Source organism: Hypanus sabinus, chromosome 17 (assembly GCF_030144855.1).
Source record: "Hypanus sabinus isolate sHypSab1 chromosome 17, sHypSab1.hap1, whole genome shotgun sequence".
In the NCBI taxonomy this organism is placed as follows: Eukaryota; Metazoa; Chordata; class Chondrichthyes; order Myliobatiformes; family Dasyatidae; genus Hypanus; species Hypanus sabinus.
Window position 1 is genome coordinate 38,175,517 of NC_082722.1, and position 14,341 is coordinate 38,189,857.

At 39.9% G+C, this 14,341-nt stretch overlaps 1 long non-coding RNA gene across 1 annotated transcript in view; it reads left to right on the forward strand.

The window, feature by feature from the left end:
- Positions 1-893, forward strand: part of LOC132406831 (uncharacterized) — a 178,011-nt gene extending 177,118 nt beyond the window's left edge. Inside the window, exon 5 of the long non-coding RNA XR_009516264.1 lies at positions 363-893. This is a non-coding gene — a long non-coding RNA (uncharacterized LOC132406831). The remainder of the gene's footprint in view (positions 1-362) is intronic.
- The last annotated feature ends 13,448 nt before the right edge of the window (positions 894-14,341 follow it).

The following is a 14,341-nucleotide window of genomic DNA, read 5'->3' on the forward strand; positions in this document are numbered from 1 at the left end:
GTTCAGGCACTGGAAAATGCGATTGGGCATAATGGATCAGCTTGGTATATTAGAGATCTCTGTTCATGAAGAAAATAATAGAAGCTTTATATGGATCATCGTACATATACAAAATAGTCAGCATTATCCACATTTACCTCTGTGTTTCTCACACACACAGGCTCTATTGCAAAACAATTGGGAAATAGTATGTGGAAAATTTCTGAAAATTGATCTCAAGTATATTTAAGCACAAAGCAGATACTATTGTCAGTAATCCAGCAGTTGGTAGCTCTCATTTGTAAAATAACAGTAACAGTTGTTACAATCTATACATATTGACTCTATCTGATGAAAACAATTTGATTTCTCTTTGTCCACAGCCATTCCAATGATTGCAACTACTGCAGGACTGTGTGAGGGCATCAGCCATATGTGGCAGGAAATCTCAAAATAAGAAATCCAAGTCTGATTAGGGCTCCATTTCAGCGAATTGGACAAGACAGCAGCACAGTCAGGTTATTAACTCTCTCAGAAAATACTCTGGCTTCTCCCTTGGGCAAGCCTGAATATTCTGATATGGATCGATAAGCAATCTCCGGTATGTGCAAAATGCCTACGAGACTCATTTGTCTGTGTACACTCAACTTTGGCCGATAAAGCTCCTGTACTGCATCTTATCCCTGTTCTTTTAAGTAATGACCCAGAATACGGGAAGAACTTACCAGATCTATTTAATTACATTCACAGCTCTGTTTTAAGTGAGGATAATACCTACTTCCCACTTTTAAAATTTATTAATCATTTTTCCTTCTTTCGACATGGTTGTTCTGGAGCTAGCAATCGCTGTATAGATTTATTTTCTTAAAGGTACCAGGATAACACATTTAGCATCACAGCAGAAAAGTCAGAAAATAAATATTGTTAATGGGACTTACTTTTACACAGTTTTACAATAATGCTCTTTTTGTACTTCAAGACTTTGTTTTTGATCATGTTACCCCTAAAATAATAGGATTAAAGTAAAACATTGCAGAACTATATTTGCCTGCCTCCTATAAAGTTAAAATGTACATGTGTGTATTCCCAAGCAGACCTGTATTCTTCGGAAGAGTTATTTGGGAACTTAAACATTTGCAGCAAAATAAGCTGCCTATCAGATCATGGAGGAAGGTCAGGGGCGGACTGGCACTTCCATGCCATAGAACTGGTGGACAATGCTCTCCACTGTGTGCACATCACTCACTTACATTTTAAGGACAATGGTAGAAGAGGTATTATAGAATTCTAATTTCCCAGATTATTTTACAATATTTCAAAGGTTCTAAGGTTTATTTATTATCAAAGCATATATCCATATACAACTCTGAAATTTGTCTTCTGCGGATAGCCGTGAAACAAATAAAGAATATGAAAGTCAATCTGAGAGAACATCAAACCCACCCATCTATCCCCATACAAAAAAGAATGACATCCTGATCATCAACCACCCCCCCAAAATCCCCCTCCCCATGCACAAACGGAACAGGAACATCGACTCCCAAAGAACAACTCCTTCCGAGCACAAAAAACTAACAGAACACAACAAAACATCAACTCCCAAATGCCCTCCCCTTGCACAACAAAATGGAAAAGGAACGGGGGTACAAAAGAACACAGAATATAAAAACTAAAAGTCTGAAAGAAGTCCACAATCCATAAATGTAATAGTGCGATTCATAAATACAGAACCACAATATCATCCTATGATATCATCGACATTCATTGAAAGAAAGGGACACCACAGGCGGCAGAGAGGCCTACCCACCTGCAACAGTAAACCGCACAAAAAAGAAGCCCGCTCACAGGTCACAGCCACTTCCTCGATGTTTTATTCGGCAATCAATGGGCACTTTAAACGGCAAAATGGAGTCGAACATCAGCTCGCGCTCCATCTCAGAGTTTCTTCACCACGAGGCCGTCCAAGTATGCACTCACCTTCTGGAATCTTCTTAGAGACAGCAAAGCGCTGGATCTCCCAAATGATCTCCAAGCTGTAAGTCGCGAGCGCAAAGAGTCCCAGCACATTCTTATGGTGGAGAAACAGCTGTAAAAGAAATAAAAAAGATATTTTCATGAGCTATCTGGAAGATGTCGACTGAGGGAGTGTTGTATGCTTCAATATGTTTTTTTACGTGTTCTTAGCTACTCCTAATTTAAACTTTATTGACATTATTTTTTGTTATTTTGATTAAACTTATGATTTCACAATAACATAGATTGTTTGATTTTTTTTAAAGTAACAATCTATAACTAACTTCACTATATTAAATATTTGGTCTTTTGGGTGGTGCGCTGTTTCTTTCAGGATAACGCCTCTGGACCTGTGTAGTGGCACTAGGGCTTCACAGGTGTCTTGTCAAGGACAGCTTCTCTGTTGCAGGTGTCACGTTTTTATTAGTGACATGATCGTCACTGAGATGTAAGTCTGGAGGATGTAATTTGCCAGTCTTGCTGCACATAGATGACCCAGGTGTGTTCTTTGGCTGAGCATCCGGTATCTAGTCAGCATGATGTATCCGGGTATGATCTCCAACATCCACTGTATGCATCAGAGGTCCTGTCCTTGTAGCTATCTTACTGGGTGTCCACTTTTATTCTCAGCAATCTCGAAGCTGCTTGCTGATTCACTTGGCAACTGGCTGAATTGTTTATTCTGCACTTCTCTCTGTAGATCTGGTTTCAGGATGTCTGTGCAGGGTCTCAGACTCCTCATGGACAACATTGCAGGTGTTTGCTTTGTCATCACATGAACAGAATTCTAATACCCAAAAAGGAAGTTGTCCACCTTATGCTAAAGAGAGATGTCCTCCTTGTCCATCACTTTAATGGACTTCTTGGAGGTTTGGACAAACCTTTTAGTTAACTCATTTGTTGCTGGGTGGTGAGGAGTAGTTGATGACATTTTTCTTCATGAATAGTCAGAACTTTTCACAGGTGTATTGTGGTCTGTCGTCACTCACAATTTGTCTGGCAATCCATTTCTGGAGAAGATAGTCCTCAGAGCAGAAACTTGGTCTTTCCTGAGGTGGTTGACTTCACTCGCATGACCTCCGGCCACTTCGAATGAGTATCTACAACGATCAGAAACACTGAATGGCCCAACAAAGACAACATGCACTCTTTGTCGTGGTGAAAACAGTCACTCCCACAGATGTAAAGGCGACGCTGAGGGTGCATCTTGAACTTTGTGGCATCCGGAACAGCTTTTGCTCAAGTCTTCAATCTGTTTATCTATTCCCGGCCATCACACGTAGTTCCTGGTGAGACTCTTCATCGTGACTGTACCTAAATGTGCTTCATGCAGATTCTCTAACATTCTGGTACACAGTTTAAAGGGAACCACAACACATCAATGTTCTTTGACAATTGGTCTCATCTCCCTGAGAAACGTAGGATTACCATGAGCTGGCCATCCTTGCATGGTGATGTCATAGAAGTTTGACAATGTTGGGTCATTCCTTGTTGCTTTTTGTACCAGTTACCAGCAACTGGTCCACCAGTGTTGCGTGGAACATCTCTGCTGGGTCACAGAATGAAGACTTTTTTGAAACATTTTTGAAAATTTGGAGCCCTTATTTACAAAAGACAGGATTAAATATATAGATGCTTTGAAGATGAAACAATTGGTTATTAGGGGAAAGAAATAAATATACATATTAAAATTATTACGAATTCCATGGAGCATGTGGAGATCTTCCAACCACCAGGCATTCATTCATTCTTTCTTTCTTTCTTTCTTTCTTCTTTTTTTTTCTATGGGGCAGTTAGGGGGGAGGGGTTAAGGGGAGGGGGTATGGGTTATATACATTGTTTTTTTTCATACTTTGTAATCATTTAAAAATGCAATAAAAAATTATTAAAAAAAAAGAATGAAGACTTTTCTTCATTTGTTGTCAACAGTGAAAGGTGTGACAAGCTGTCAGTGTTGCTGTGTGCTGTGTTGTTTGGTACCCTTGGACGCTATGTCATAAGAGTAGGCTCCTAGGAAAAGTGCCCAACGTTACAATCTGGTAGCAGACCTCAATGTGATTCCCTTCCTGGGATTGAAAATGGACACAAGGGGCTGGTAATCTGTCACTAGAGTAAATTTTTGTCCATTGAGGTAGTGGTAGAACTTCTTTATTCCTCATACTAGACTAAGGGACTCTCGATCAATCTATGCATAGTTCCATTTTCTGCTTGTCAGTGATCTTTAAGCAAATGCAATCGGATGTTTACATCCATCTTTCATAGCGTGTGACAAAATGGAACCAATGCTACAAGGGGACATATTGCACCCCATCCTAATGGGCAGAGACGGGTTATAATGGGTGAGCAGTTCATCGGATGTTATTAATCTCTGTTTCCTTGAATGCTCTTTCACATCTTTCTGACCATTCCCACTTTGCTCCAGTCTGTAACAGTGTGTTCACTGGGTGCAGTACTGTAGATGTTTGGGAGAGTCCTGTGGTAGGAGTTTACAAGGCTGAGGTATGACCTGAGTTGTGACATATTTTTCAGTTTGGGTGCCTGTAGCTAGGCTTCAATCTCCTCTTTTAACTTACGTAAAACATGTTTGTCGATGACATGTCCACAGTGGGAGATTTCATTCTTGAAAAACTCACATTTCCCTCTCTTTGCACCCAGACCACACTCACTCAGTTTGGTAAACACTTTACCAAGGTTCTGGAGGTGCTCTCCATCATGTCAGTCACAATGATGACAACAAGGTAACTTTGTGTTCCTGGGATATTTTGGAGCACTTGGTCCGTTGCTCTTCGCCAAATTGCTGGAGCTGATACCATGCCAAAGATGAGACGATTATACTGGAACAGTCCCTTATTATTGTTGATTGTGAGGAACTTCCTGCTTGACTCCTCAATCTCCTTTTGCAGATAGGCTTCTGACAAGTAAATGTTTGAAACCCTCTCTCCACCTGCCAAAGACACAAAAATGCCTTCTATCTGTGGCAGGGGATATTGCACAGTGCACAGTGCAGTGATGCTCACTTTAAAGTCCCCACATATGTGAACAGCTCCAGCTTTCCCTTTCTTGATCACTGGGACAATGAGCATGGCCCATTCAATCAACTCAACCCTGGAGAGAATATCAGGTGCATCCAGGCTCTGGAGTTCAGCATCCACTTTAGGATGTATGTGTAAGGCACTGGACACAATTTATGACATCTTGGTGTAGCTGGTCATCCAGTAAAATTCTGTCCTTCATGCCCTTTGAGTTTACCAATCCCTTTCTCAAACACCTCATTAGCATTAAGCAGCTGTGACAGTCTCTGGTTAGTGCTACAATTTGGGCTGCTGTTGCCTGTTGATGGCACATGGAGAGCTTTGATTGACCGCCAGTCTAGTTGGATTTTTCTCAAACAATTATAATCCAAAGAGTGTTGATCCTCCAATTTTCAACACATAAAACTCTCACGGCTGTGGTTTGCCTCTGTACGCCACATTCTCTTTTAGTTTGCCTTTGGGAGACACTTTTTCACCTGTATAGGTTTTTAGCATAACTGAGGTCTTTTCTAATGGTAGCTGAGAAAACAGACTGTTGTAGTCAGCTTCTGAAATTACAGGCAAATCTGACCCTGTATCCAGCTGTTTTTTCAGTTTTACGCCAAACACATCTGATCAGTATGATTTTGTGATCTGCTTCAGTAATGCTATGCAGTTCTAGACATGAGAGCTCACCACTATCAGACTGTGTGATCTGATTCAGCTGCATATTGAGTCACTTTATGCATTTGTTTGGTTTTGTGTTTGACGCTTTTCACTTGACAGTTTTCTCTTTGGTTGTGTGTTTTGTCTGATTTCCACACACTCTCTATGTGACCCTGTCTGTGACACTTCCTGCAGACTTTTTCTTTGAACCAATAGTCATTTGCATCATGGGAGGATTTGCCATTATCAAACATTTTGGGCTTTTTTCACCATTCATGTACATCTTGCACATTTCACATTCTAAATTCTTTTTCTGTAGTTCCACTGAATCCTTTGCTGCTGTTTCTAATAATATTGCAATGATCAATGCCCATTCTAAGGTAAGGTCTCTTTCTACCAATAGCCTCTTTTCAGTGCTTTGACTATGCATGCCACATACAAGCCTGTCCCTTAGTGCATCAGTAAGTCCATTTCCAAAGACACAGTATTGGGAAAGTTTGCACGGTTCTGCAATGTATTCAGAAATGCTTTCATCCTTTGACTGGTTCCCCTTGTGAATGCTAAATCTCTCAGTTATTACTAGCGATTTTGGGCTCAAGCAATTTTGTAAAATTTCAACAATTTAGTCGAACATCTTGCTTGCTGACCTTTCAGGAGTTTCTAAGTTGCATAAGAGACTGTACATTTTAGCACTTTAAACTATGAAGTGTGGAGATTTTCTTTTCCTCATCCGTGTTGTTAGCATTACAATACTGTTCACCCCCTTGATATACTATTCCCAGACCTCATTAGCATTATTAAATTTGTCAACTTTCCTGCCTAAGGCCATTGTTACGTTATTGATAGTTGTGTGTCTCTCACTGTGCACTCTGTGCATTGTCATGCATGCACCCCTGTGCTAGCATCCATGACTGCTTTCTTTGTACTGGTTCACTCTTTCCTCTCTCCGTCTCTCTGCCTCCTACAAGTTCTATTATCGTGTAACTGCCAGTGCTGTTGGTAATATTCACTGACATTCAAGTTTGTACTCATCGCCAATTTGTTGCATCTATACAACAACATATCAAACAAATAATGGCATGCACTCGGAGAGAGGTTAACCTGTATATTCACTTTGCAGAGAGAGCAACAAATCAATGCGCATGGGTAAGTTATCAGTCAATAATTAGTGCTCAGGGCAGTCATTGCACTAAAAGAAATAGATATGTACACTACACTTGCCAGCCAGGACATGCTGACTTCTCATTATACCATGAGAGAGGAAGCATGGGAGCCTGAAGACACACAGTCAACATTTTAGGAACAACTTCTTCCATTTCACCAAAATGGACTTCTGGACAATCCATGAACACATAAACTCTATCTCATTATTTTGGTCTGCTTTTACACAATTTTTTTTTATTTTTCTTATTGTAATTTATCATAACTTTTTATGTATTACTTTGTACTGATGCTGCAAAACAACAAATCTCACAACATATGCCAGTGATAATAAACCTGATTCTGACTCTTACTAGTTTTGCAGGGAAAAACTGACAATTAAAATCTTTATACTTTCCAAGCACTAATCATTTAAAGTACACCAAATGTTTCTTTCTTGACAACTCAGTTGTTACTCATTCTTTGGAATCAAATCACCAACTGCAAGAAAAAAATGTTGCTAAATTAACACTGAAAACTGGTAACAGGCAATTTTCCCAATAAGGTCATGACAAAAATTCATACAGTTTGGTGTTCAGTGTTTTTCACAACTTGTAGTAATACACTTGTGGACATCTGGTAACATTAGTATGAGTCTTGGCTGTGTTGTTCTGTGAGGTTTATTAACTTGTGTATAATCAATGTAAGAGGAATGTCTGCTTCTTGAGCAATTTTTGGTGCCTAGAATTAATGAAACTAAACAGCAAGAGGCCAATACCTTGACGAGAGGTGAAGAGAAAGAAAAGTAAATCACTGAAAGGAAACATTTTATTGCCAAATCAAAATGTAAGCAGCTGAGCAAGATCTAGTATGTTTTGTCAGTATGCCAACAGCAAACTAAACAATTAACTGTGCACAACAGGATACTTCAGCTATAGATGGGATTATGGCAGAGGTAAATAGGTTTTGTATTCTCTTACAGCTGGGACAGAAGTCCAAAGATCACAGCTAGACCTCGGGAATGAGGTTTGCTGTATTCAGAATAAAAGAAACAATTTGCATTTATATAGCACCTTTCATGACCTTAGGATATCCCAAAGTGCTTTACAGCCAATGAACTGCTTTTGAAGCATAGTCACTGTGTAGTGTAGGAAGCACAGCAGCTAATTAGCGCACAGCAAGATCCTACAAACTGCAATGAGCTAATAACTCGATAATTTGTTTCTTCGTATTTTTGGATTAGGGATAAATATTGGCCGGGGAAATGAGCTGCTGCAATGCTGGATTTTATTTCTCCCAACTAAGTCTACTAATTGTGAAGCTCTCTGGGGAGAGGCCTTTTCATTGTCAATAAGCTAATGAAATTGGGAGAGAAAATACCATGAAAAACTTGTCACAGCGTGCTCTCTGACAACTTCTCAGTCATATTCAAAGAGTGCCAGGGGAAGGTTCATGTCCATCTCAGAGAGCAACAGTTTAACACCTAGTTTGAAAGGCAGCACCCCTGACGGCGTCGTGAGCCTTCAGTATTGCACTGAATTGGCTTCGTGTCCAGATTCACACTGGCTTGAAGCAGGACAAAAGATTAACATGATTTATTGCTAACAGCTGAGGCATTTTAGTAATGTTATCAAAGCTATTTGAGACACCTTGTATGTTACCAATGATATGCTGATACGCTCCATCAGACATAACATAGCATTCATATTTGCTATGTCCTTTCCCGTTACAACAATATGATTTTGCAGTCAAGTAAAGCCTTCAGTTTAATATGGATCACAGAAAGTTGCCTTTACCAACCTGATTTTACCATAGTGATCTGGACCGCAAGGAGCTCATTGAAATCCACAAAGTCAAATCTCAAGTGATTCATCACAAATCCTCAGCCTTCAAAGTAGTGATGCTTATTATTGTTGTCTTATTCATAATTGGCAAAACCACTCAGAGAGTTCATAATTTAGAGCTGCATGTTGAAATGAGACAATCAAAAGATCACATTTTTATTGAGAGAATACATATATGACCAGATTTGTATATAGCTTAGCTTAATATTAATGTACTAACATTGAATGCTTGCCTGAAGACCTATAGTGGTCTTTACTCAGTTTTATGACAAGCCATATGCCTAAGTTGAACATGAAGCTTTATTAATTTATAAGCTGTGTAATAAATCTGTTTTTACAGTCATAGGTGACAATTTGTTGTGCTTGTGCTTGTGACTTTCCGAGGATGATCAACCTCTAATGGATGGTCCAAAACTTTCTCTGCAATCTGGTGTAAGCCAGGTTAATTAAATCAAAGATGTAATATTAGAAAGCTCCAGCTGTGGAGGAATGAAAACAAGGCTTACCGGAAGAAAAGAGAACTTGAAAATAATTCTATGGGAGACGTGGCTGACACGGTACGAGCAAGTGACAGAAATGCAGCAAACTATAAAAACTAACTAAAATATAAACTGCTAAAAGTAGAATTACTAGTTAATGGAAATCCTCAGGATGAAACCCCTGGAGGACAGGTAATATCAATAAAAGATTTATTGAAGCTACAACTATAATGAGCACCAGCTATAGTGATAGGATACTGGCAGAAAGTAGCGTCCAAGATGTCTACCATGTAACCAGGATTTACTTCTGTTAAATCATACCAAGAGATTTAAACAAGTCTTTTTGTTGTGTAAGTTTTGTGAATCGACTTTCCGTGGATGATCAACTATTTTATCCAACAAATCAAGAAGCAAGATGGCGAGCCACGCAAGATTGAAGAACCAGCGCAGCAATGAAATATTTTAAGATGTAGAGGATTTAATACAGTTGGATGTACAAGTTCATTTCGCACTCAAAGGATCTGAATTAGATTTTCTGGAATAACTGATTATTCTTCCAGGGACCTTGATAGTGACTGAATGAGATTTACTTTGCTTAAAAGTTGTGGTGTTGGAGAATTTGTTGTGAAAGAAGTTAAGCTGTATATATATTTTTTTGGTGTTGAATTTGAATTTTTAGACATACTGACTTGAACTGAAACTGAAGTTAACGATAATACCTAAGAATAGGAATTCAATTAGTTTCCTAACTAACTAGGGATAAATAGAAAGGCAAATGATATTCTGAATACCTTTAAATCGGGAATAACACTTGATCTAATTAGTTAGAGTAATTGGAGTAATTAGGGTTATTCTAATAAATTTGACTGATTCTAATTAAAAAGGAATTTGGTTTCAATTGATATCTGAATGTTAGAATATTGAATTGTGCTTACCCATGTAAATATTTTGTATATATTGCTTTTTTTTATAAACAAAACTTACTTCTAGAAGTATGTGTTATCTATTCTCTACTCCTTCCAACACCTAGAGCTTCTGATGGCCCACTAGCACCTAGTGTACTATAATTTGCTTCAAGTCATGTTCTATAGCTTCATTTATTTCCATCCAGGCTAATGTTGTATTCCAAGTCAACCTTTTAGACACAAGCAAAGTATTACCTTGTTAAGCCAACTGGGGCAATCATTCTGTATAATATGTAGAAAATACACTGGTGCCCGCTGCATTGCAGACAACCATTCGGAACAAACCATTTGTGTCTGTGGAAGACTGACTATGGACAGCTATAATCAGCTCATAATTGCCAAAATTATTTTTTATTATCACTGACATATGACATGAAATTTGTTGTTTTATAGCAACAGTACAGGGCAAAGACAGAAAAATCTATAAATTAGAAAATAACTAAATAGTGCAAAAAAAAAACAAAGTAGTGCTGTTGGGTTCATGGACAGTTCAGAAATCTGATGGCAGAGGGAAAGAAGCTATGTCTAAATAATTGAGTGTAGGTCTTCAGGCTACTGTACCTCTTTCCTGATACTAGGAACAAGAAGGCGGCGTGTCCCAGATGATAGACAGATAAATACTTTATTGATCCCAAAGGAAATCACAGTGTCACAGTAGCATTACAAGTGCACAGATATACAAATATTAGAAGAGAAGTACGAAAGAATAAAAAATAAGTTACCTCAAACAGTCTATGTAGTGCTCTTTGGAGCAGCACAGTTGTCTCAGTCTATTACAAAAGTGCTGCATTGTTCAGTCAAGGTGGCACGCAGAGGGTGGGAAACGTTGTCCAGAATTACCTGGATCTTCTGTAGGGTCCTTTGTTTTACCAGAGTTTCTGATGTATCCAGTTTGATTAGAGCCAGCCTCTCTAATCAGCTTATTGAGCCTGTTGGCATCACCTGTGTTGATGCCATTGCCCCAACACACAACTGCATAGAAGTTTGTGCTGGTGGCAACAGACTGGTAGAACGTGAAGGAGAGGCCTGCACACTCCAAAGGACTCGGTCTCCTCAGGAAGTAGAACGACTCTGGCCCTTCTTATACACAGCCTCTGTGTTGGTGCTCCACTCAAGTCTGTCATCCAGGTGGACCCCAAGTAGTTTCAGGTGATCACCACATCCACTTCTTCACCATCAATAGTAACGGAGCAGTGCCAGATTAGTCTTCCTGAAGTCCATCACCTTCTTTGTGTTACTGATGTTGAGCTGCAGATGATCTTGCTTAACCTTTTGACAAACTGCTCCACCAGGGCCCTGTATTGACCCTCCCATCCTCCCTTTATACACCCAATGACTGAGTCATCAGAGAATTTCTACAGATGACATGACTCAGTGTTGTATCTAAAGTCTGAGGTATATAGGGTTAAAAAGAAGGGAGACAATACAGTCCCCTGTGGGGTTCTTAGTGCTTCTTATAGCCACGTCTGACACACAGCTCTGAAGCCACACGAGCTGTGGTCTGCCGGTCAGTAAGTCCATTATCTAAGATACGATAGAAGTGCCAACCTATATTGAATGGAGCTTTCTCCCCAGAAATGAGGGTTGTATGGTATTGAAGACACTTGAGAAATCAAACAACATGCTCCTTGCAGTGCTGTCCTGCTTATCCATATGGGAGCAAGCTCTGTTCAGCAGGTAGATGACAGCATCATCGACACCAATGTGCTCCTGGTAGGCAAACTCCAGGGGATCGAGGGCTGGGTTGCAGGTGAGTCAGGACCAGCCTCTCTAGGCTCTTCATGATGTGTGAGGTCAGGTCACTGGACGATAGTCATTCAGGACTTTTGTTTGTCCCTTCTTGTGTACTGGGACTGCAGATGATGTTTTCCACACAGTGGGGACCCTTTCCAGGCTGAGACTCAGATTGAAAATGCGCTGGAGAACTCCACACAGCTGCTCAACACACTCCTTCAGGACCGTGGGGTTCACAGCATCCGGACCTAATGCTTTGCCGCGGACTGAGTTTCCCCAGAGCCCTTCTCACCTGCTCAGTAGTGAAGGTGAGTCCGTGACGACTGGGGAGTTGGTGGAAGGTGGGGGCTGGGGGAGGTGAAGATTGGGACAATAGCAGTTGGTATGTGGAGGTGTGGATGGCAGGTGCAGGGCAAGGAGAGGATGTAGACTGTGGTAGCCTGTGTTCATCCATATGTTGAACTGGAGGTGGGAGGAGGGAGGAGGAGAGGCATTGGTGCTGAGGGAGCATTGTTGCCTCTGCAGCTGGACTGGTGTGCTGAGGGGGGTGTGAACAGGGGGGGAAATTGTCAAACCTATTGAAGAATTGATTTATTTCCTTAGCCCATTCGTGACTGCATTCCAAGGCTCTACAGCTGGGTTGATTGAAGCCAGGAATGCCTCTCAACACCTCCTGTGTGCTACTCTGCCCAAGCTTGTTCTCCAGCTCTCTCCTCTATTCCTCTTTAGCTCCTCCATATATGTTTCAATTCCTCCCTGTCTCCTGATCTTTTTGTGGTTGGAAAGAGCCTTTAGATCTCTGGTGACCCATGGTTTGTTGTTAGGGAAGTAGTGAACAGTCCATACAGAAGTTGATGCAGCCAGTGATGCAATGAGTAAGTCTGTTAATGTCCTCCCCATACGTTTCTAAGCACTGACAAGGAAATAAAGAAAGCACTCAGAAACATCTGGAGTTGTCATGGATCCGCACTGATCTGCTTTACCTGATTTTGTTTGCAGAAAGAGCACATTTCCGATCAGATATGGTGATCAGTGAATCTTTCTATTTCACAGTTGCTGAAATACAGCTACTGGAACTAACTTTTCGCATTCAGGCAAATTATTGAATCTGCAGTCCAGTATTTAGACCTCTAGCAGTTGTAGAACTCTTTGGATTTAGTAACCATCGAATCACAGTGCAAAAGCCAATCATGAGAGTAAAGCTGCAAGATCCAATAATAAAAATGTGTATCCACTTAACTTTGCACTAATAATATAGCATTCCTGCATAATTACTCTGGAATTCTTGAATCTTATACAAAAGGAATGGGCATTGTTCTTAATAGCAAAATAAGTTTCAATCATAATATATTGAATCTGAATGATGAAGTTTTGAAGGAAATTTGCCACACTAAACCAGAAATAAATTAATACATTGGTAAGAAATGGCATGTCCAATGTAGTGAAAGCTGAGCTGATCCTAATAAGGCATAATGAGTGCACAACCTACTCATGTGCGCAATAATTCATTAACATGCTTTTTCTGTGACTGTTCAAAGAACCTTTTGTTGAAATATCAGAAGTTGTTGAATTCAAGCCATGGATATGTAATGAAATTCACCACAGAAAAAGGTTAAACAGTAACATTTTCTGCAGCCATTGGTTTAAGGGGCTGGGATGGGCAAACCTGGTTCTTGTGATCCATAAGCAGCAGGTTACGCTCCCTTTTGTCGTTCAGTTTTCTGAACTTTGGGAAACCGACGGGAGATGCTACATTTAAATTGCTGCCAAAGAATGAGGAGTGAAGTTTCAGTGAAATATTATTGTTACCTTTACAGAGTAAATTGTTTGGACATCCCTGTATCCTCTCCTGTCAAAAGGAAAACAAGGTCAGGTTTTAACCAATGTGGCCAATCGTGAATGGGAGCAAATGGATAAGGAATGAGGACAAAGGATTGAATTAATTACATGAACAAAAGAAATGTGAGAACTTCCTGAGAGAGAGAAAAAAATTGGTAAAACCTCTTGGAGCAGCATATTTAATTGCAACAATGTTTCACTTCCTGGTGCACTACATTAAATTCCTTTGGAAAATAAAATAAATCTTATCCTTCATGGCTCATCATAAAAACATTAGTCTCAGCTTTGACATTTTTGATGTCAATACAACAATTTCTTGAAACTTATCAGGATGTTGATGATCAATCTAGATTTTAAAGCTAATGTCATATGTTTCTAATTGTTGAGCAATTTGTAATAATTATTAGCTCCAGGCATATCTTTTCCTTGATAGAAATTGTCTTTAATGTGCTAATTGTGACAAGTGTTTATCTTTCCTTTAGTTCATGTTTCAGGATCAGGTTTATAAGGCCATAAGACAGAGGAGCAGAATTAGGCCTATTGTGTCTGCTGTGCATTTCTGTCATGGCTGATCCAGCTCGCTCTCAATCTGCCTTCTCCCTGTCACCTTTCGCACTCTGACTAATCAAGAACCTATCAACCTCCACCTTAAATGCACCCAATGACCTGTG